We start from the raw sequence: 5,438 nt of genomic DNA on the forward strand, positions 1-5,438 counted from the left end.
GGTGGCCAGGCCATTTAATGCAATCCTCGAAACCCAAACAGATACCAATCGCGACGTTCCACGTGTCCAGTACTCAAGTAATGAACAAACATGGATAATCGCAACATAGGTTTAAAAGTCCCCACCGTGTCAGTCAGAGAATGATGTCATAAGACACGGGCAGGGAATTGGGGGGCAAATGTACGCCCTGATATTCAGCCTGGGGGTCTTTTATGCAGCTCGAGTACAGCTGGCTAGCTAAGAACAATATTAAGGAACCAATAAGTTGATATCTCCTCTGCGGAGGCAGTGCGGCCCCCCAGGTATTAACACGAGCTGAGGAATACGAAGCATTAAAGTACGAGCTGGAGATGGATATAAATTACAGCATCCTGGGCACGTCCTGACGTTATATTCAGGTTGGAGTACTCTGACCACCTGCCATGTCCAAGAGTTTATTAAGCTAGACACGTTATATATAAACGTGCGTGATTAGACATCGCATGTCCGTTTATCCTTGAATTCTCGGACACGTAATATAAACGTGCATGATCAAACATCACGTGTCCGAATATGCCAGGCGACCCATGATCATTTTTACCTAATGATTAGACCTTACCTTAATATATTGTAATATTCATCATTTGTAGAAGACAGGTCACAAAAAGGATGTATATTCACGTGATGACCCCAACACCAATCCTAGGATGGTTCTTCTATAAATATCAAGACCTTGGATAGAAAAGGGGTTGGGTTTTTTCTTCTTCTGTATAATGCAAATACTCTGTCAAAATATAGAGAGATATACAACAATAATATCGACTCGTTGACAATGGGGATTTTAGCTTCTGAACCACGTAAAAAGGAACGAGTGTTCTTATTTCATTCTAAGCATCCTTAAGAGTCATTATTCTTACTATGGTTTATCCTTAAGCACTAGTTTATTTCAGCTAATTAATGTAATACACTATTGGCGAAAAACCGTGTCAACAGAAGAATTACCATTTTACCTTTCTAATTTACTTCTTATTCCTTAAGTACCATTAATTCACTAGTGAATAATTAATCTGTAATCTAATTATAGATTTGAGCTCAAAATAATTTAGTTCTAGAATTAACCCTTAAGGGAACCAATATACAATCTGTTAGGAAAGATTAGATTTTGTATTGTTGATGCATGTTCCCAGCCATCCATGATATTAAAACTCCAAAAAAAAAGTCATTAGCCTCATTTTATAAAGAGACCTTAACGAATGAATCAAAAGATTTAATAAACATGAACATGAGTTCATGAACACTCAGGATTTAGGTTGATCTATAAATGATCATCAGTTATGATATGAATTACAAGTCTTTATTATTAAATGGTTTTTGAATAAAGAATTTTATTCATATCGGTCCATGTCATATATAATCATATTATATAAAGTACCTTTACCGAGATGTATTTCCACATCAACATCCCGAATCTAGATTATTTGTATCAACATGATACTCAGTAAACCGTACTTACAACCCCAATTAAAGAATTCCTTAACTTCAATTTGTTGTTGACTATTTTTATTCATTCATGTGATCTTAATTCTCTCTTACTAATACAAGATCACATTCTCAATGATGAATATGGATTTTTTCTGATATTTACAAAAATTATTCAAACAATAATTTAATAATCTAAATATAATAATAATAAACCATTGTATTTATTTATTCATTGAAATAATAAATGTCTTTTACATGCTTTTAGGACATACTCCTAACAATCTCCCACTTGTACTTAAAGCAAGCAAGGCATTTCTCTCAATCCCATATTACGTACATGACCCTCGAATTGCTTTGCAGGAAGCGTCTTCGTAAACGGGTCTGCCAGGTTGTGTTCTGATGCGATTTTCAGAATGGACACATCTCCTCTATGTACAATTTCTCTGACTAAGTGGTATTTGCGCTCTATATGCTTTCCCCTCTTGTGGTTTCTTGGTTCTTTAGAATTGGCCATTGCTCCACTGTTGTCACAGTAAAGAACAAGTGGTTTCTCCATTTCTGGAACCACTTCCAGATCTGTGTAGAACTTTTTCAGCCAAACTACTTCTTTAGCTACTTCACAAGTTGCTATGTATTCAGCTTCCATGGTTGAATAATCTATACTGGATTGCTTAATGCTTCTCCAGACAACTGCTCCACCACAAAGAGTAAATACTGACCCAAAAGTAGATTTTCTACTATCTTTGTCAAATTGAAAATCTGAGTCAGTGTATCCAGTACGTTCAAGGTTACTACCCAAATATACTAGCATATAGTTCCTCGTTCTCCTGAGATACTTGAGAATATGTTTGACCGTAATCTAGTGTTCCAAACCTGGATTTGACTGATAGCGACTGACAATTCCTACTGCATAACATATGTTAGGTCTAGTACATAACATTGCATACATTAGGCTCCCTACAGCTGATGCATATGGATACTTTCTCATGTCCTCTTGCTCTTGTGGTGTCTTTGGACACTGATCTTTGCAAAGAGTAATTCCATGTCTGGTCGACAATTGACCCTTTTTGGAATTTTCCATAGAGAATCTTTCAAGCACTTTATCAATATAATTTGCTTGTGAAAGTGCCAAGAGCTTGTTCTTTCTATCTCTTAGAATTTTAATGCCTAGAACATAGTTCGCTTCTCCCAAATCTTTAATTTGGAATTTGTCAGCCAACCATTTCTTTACATTTGATAACGTCTCTACATCATTCCCAATGAGTAGGATATCATCCACATAAAGAACTAAGAAAACCACAACTTTCCCTTTGATGTATTTATAAACACATGCTTCGTCAACATTTTGTTCGAAGTCATATGTTTTGATAGTTTCATCAAATGTTAAGTTCTAAGATCTTGATGCTTATTTCAATCCATAAATGGATTTCAACAACTTGCATACCTTTTGATCTTGATCCTTCTTAATAAACCCTTCTGGTTGTTCCATATATATGGTTTCATCAAGTTGGCCATTTAGAAAGGCTGTCTTGACGTCCATTTGCCAGATCTCGTAATCATAGATGGCAACTATGGATAAAATTATGCGAATGGACTTAAGCATGGCCACAGGAGAAAATGTTTCTTCATAATCTACACCTTCCCTCCGTGTGTAGCCTTTGGCCACAAGCCTTGCTTTATAAGTCTTTACCTTTCCATCTGCACCCCTTTTCTTCTTGTAGATCCATTTACATCCAATGGTTTTGACATTGTCATGCAGATCTACAAGTTCCCAGGCTGAATTGGAATACATTGATTCCATTTCTTGATTCATGTCAGCTTGCCACTTATCAATATGAGGGTCTTCCATTGCTTCTTTAAAAGTCAATGGATCATCCTTTTTAGTATCTGTTACAAGAACGTGTGCCTCATGTTTGTAGCGAATAGGTTGTCTTACAATCCTCCCACTACGTCGTTGCACTAGTTTTTCCTTTTCAAGAATTGTGGTTTCTTTGGTTACTTTATCATTAACTGATGAAGAAGATGGAGATGAAATTTTATCTATCATTAGTTCCTGTAAAACTACTTTGCTCCGAGGTTTAAAATCATTCATATAGTCATGTTCTAAAAAGGTTGCATTCGTCGAAACAAATACCTTTTGATCACTTGGACTATAGAAATATCCACCTCTTGTTTCTGGAGCATAGCCCACAAATATACACAATTCAGACGTTGAATCCAGTTTTCCAGATTTAGGTCTTAGCACATGAGCAGGACAACCCCAAATACAGAAATGTTGTAAACTAGGTTTATTTCCATTCCATAATTCTAATGGTGTCTTTGTCACAGCTTTGGACGGAACTACATTCAAAATGTAATTAGTTTTTTGAAGTGTATATCCCCAAAATGATAAGGGAAGTGAAGAGTAGCTTAACATAGACCTGACCATGTCCAACAAGGTATGGTTTATTCTCTCTGAAACTCCATTTTGTTGTGGTGTTCCAAGTGTTGTGAGTTGGGATAGAATACCATGCTCTAGCAAGAAATCTTTGAATTCAGAATCCAAATATTCACCCCCACGGTCAGATCGGAGTGTCTTTAAAGATTTACCTAATTGTTCTCAGCTAAGGCTTTGAAGTCTTTAAACCTATCAAAAGTTTCTCACTTCTTAAGCATTAGGTAAACATGACCGTATCTAGAATAGTCGTCAGTAAATGTGACAAAATATTCATAACCACCTCGAGCTTGTATGTTAATTGGACCACATACATCACTATGTATAAGCTTTAGTGGTTCTTTGGCTCTATTTCCCTTTGAAGTGAAAGGTCGTTTTGTCAATTTTCCTTCTAAACAGGATTCACAAACCGGTAGGGTTCCAACTATTAGTCCCTCAAATGTCCATCTTTAGTTAACCGGTTTATCCTATCTAGACTAATATAACCTAATCTTAAGTGCCAAAGTTATGTGTCATTTTCTTTAGAAACATTTTGTCTTTTGTTACTTTGTAGTTTAGCTACTTTGAATAATTAGAATTATTGAGCGATTTTTCAATTGGATTAAGCATGTACAGTCTGTCTCTTTGTTTTGCATGACAAATATTGTTCCCATTCTTTGAAATAAAAATCACATTATTATTAAAAGAAATGCCAAAATTTTGCTCATGTAACAAAGATAAAGAAATAATGTTTCTAGTAATTTCAGGAATAAAGAGAACATTATTCAAAACTAGAAAATTGTTCTTCAAATTTAAACGGACTATTCCACATGCTTTAGCTGAAACAAGTGCCCCACTTCCCACTATCATAGTCATCTCTCCTTGCTCCAACTTCTTTGCGGACTCAAGCATCTGCAAACAAGAACAAACATGGTTAGTGGAACCAGAATCAACTATCCATGATAATTTATCATGTTCCACCATACAAGCTTCGAGTACAAGTAAATCTAATTTACCTTTCTTTTTCTTTTTCAGCTCGACGAGATACTTTGGACAGTTTCTCTTCCAATGACCATCGACATTACAATGGATACACTTTCCTTTGGGTGCCTTTTGTTTGGGGTCATTGTTCTTTTTGTTTTTGGGTGCCTTGGATGACTTCTTTGCCTTTTTCGGATTGTCCTTTTTAGGTTTGCAGTCATTGTTATTGCTTTTCCTTTTCTTCTTAGAAGAAGATGGTTTGGCTTCAGCAACATTTGCTTCAGCCTGACTTGAGATTGTCTTGTTCAAAGACTCAAAATTTTGTAATTCATTTAGTAATTGTGTCATGTTAAATTCTAATTTATTCATGACATAATTTGTTGTGAATGTAGAAAAAGCAGGAGTTAAAGACTCAAGAATAATGCTTACTTGTGTCTTTTCATCCATGACTGCTCTGTGCGTCTCAGCTTCATGGAGTACACTGATCATGTTCAAGACATGCTCACGCACGGATTGACCTTTCTTCATCTTAACATTCATGTAGGTTCTAGTAGCCTCATGACGACTTTGATCAGATGGGCGC

This window comes from Humulus lupulus, chromosome 1 (assembly GCF_963169125.1).
Source record: "Humulus lupulus chromosome 1, drHumLupu1.1, whole genome shotgun sequence".
Taxonomy (NCBI): Eukaryota; Viridiplantae; Streptophyta; class Magnoliopsida; order Rosales; family Cannabaceae; genus Humulus; species Humulus lupulus.